The 1,214-nt window shown below is 46.9% G+C and overlaps 1 pseudogene; it reads left to right on the top strand.

Annotated features, from left to right (window-relative positions):
* The first annotated feature begins 856 nt into the window (after positions 1–856).
* Positions 857–1,214, top strand: part of LOC111723595 — a 10,922-nt pseudogene continuing 10,564 nt past the window's right edge.

Genomic DNA, 1,214 nt, shown 5'->3' with positions numbered 1-1,214 from the left:
CCTAATGTCTCACTTCAGGCTGACTGTGAGGTTCTCTGAAGTCAGGAAGTGAAGGCTAAAGCAACATTGTAAACTGCCCAAATGTTAAAGGTATGCCAACAGGCACATAGAGCCTCTTGTCAAAGCCTAATTGGTTCAAGGCATTTAAGGAAATCTCTATTCAGTCATTAGCTAACTTCTGATTAATCAGAAAAGTCATATAAGAAACAGTAACAGGCCAGATGTGGTGGCTCACACCAGTAATCCTAGCACTCTGGGAGGTCAAGGTGGGTGGATTGCCTGAGCTCACAGGTTCGAGACCAGCCTGAGCAAGAGCAAGACCCCTCTAAAAATAGCTGGACATGACTTGGTGCCTGTGGCTCAAGCAGCTAAGGCACCAGCCACATACACCTGAGCTGTGGGTTCAAATCCAGCCCGGGCCCGACAAACAACAATGACGGCTGCAACCAAAAATGGCCGGGTGGCAGGTGCCTCTAGTCCTAGCTACTTGGGAGGCGGAGACAGGAGAATCACTTAAGCCCAGGAGTTGGAGGTTGCTGTGAGCTGTGATGCCACAGCATTCTGCCCAGGGCTATAAGCTTGATGCTCTCTCTCAAAAAATAAATAAATAAATAAATAATAAAATAAAAATAGCTGGACATTGTGGCAGGCAGCTATAATCCTAGCTACTTGGGAGGCCAAGGCAAGAGAATCACTTGAGCCCAAGAGTTTGAGGTTACCGTGACCTATGAACATCACGGCACTCTACCAAGGGTGACAAAGTGAGACTGAGTCAAAAAAAAAAAGAAAGAAAGAAAGAAAGAAACAGTAACAACAACAACACCACAAAGAAAAGACAACAATGAAAAATCCTAGCATGGTGAGGGTGGGTGCGGTGGCTTACACCTATAAGAGGCCCTTAAGAGGCCAAGGCTGGTGGATTGCTTGAGCTCAAAAGTTCAAGACCAGCCTGAGCAAGAGCAAGACCCTGTTTTTAAAAATAGCCAGGCATTGTGGTAGGAGGCTGAGTCAGGAGGATCACTTGAGCCCAAGATTTTGAGGTTGTTGTGAGCTATGACATCACAGTCCTCTACCAAGGGTGACAAGGTTGAGACTCTGTCTCAAGAAAAAAAAAATCGACTCAGTGCCTGTAGCTCAAGTGGCTAAGGCGCCAGCCACATACACCTAAGGTGGTGGGTTCGAATCCAGCCTGGGCCCACCAAACAACAATGACA

Source organism: Otolemur garnettii, unplaced genomic scaffold (genome assembly GCF_000181295.1).
Source record: "Otolemur garnettii isolate 467f Iridium unplaced genomic scaffold, OtoGar3 scaffold00013, whole genome shotgun sequence".
NCBI classification, from domain to species: Eukaryota; Metazoa; Chordata; class Mammalia; order Primates; family Galagidae; genus Otolemur; species Otolemur garnettii.
The sequence above is the reverse complement of the archived record's forward strand: the minus strand, read 5'-3'. Positions and strand labels throughout refer to the sequence as shown.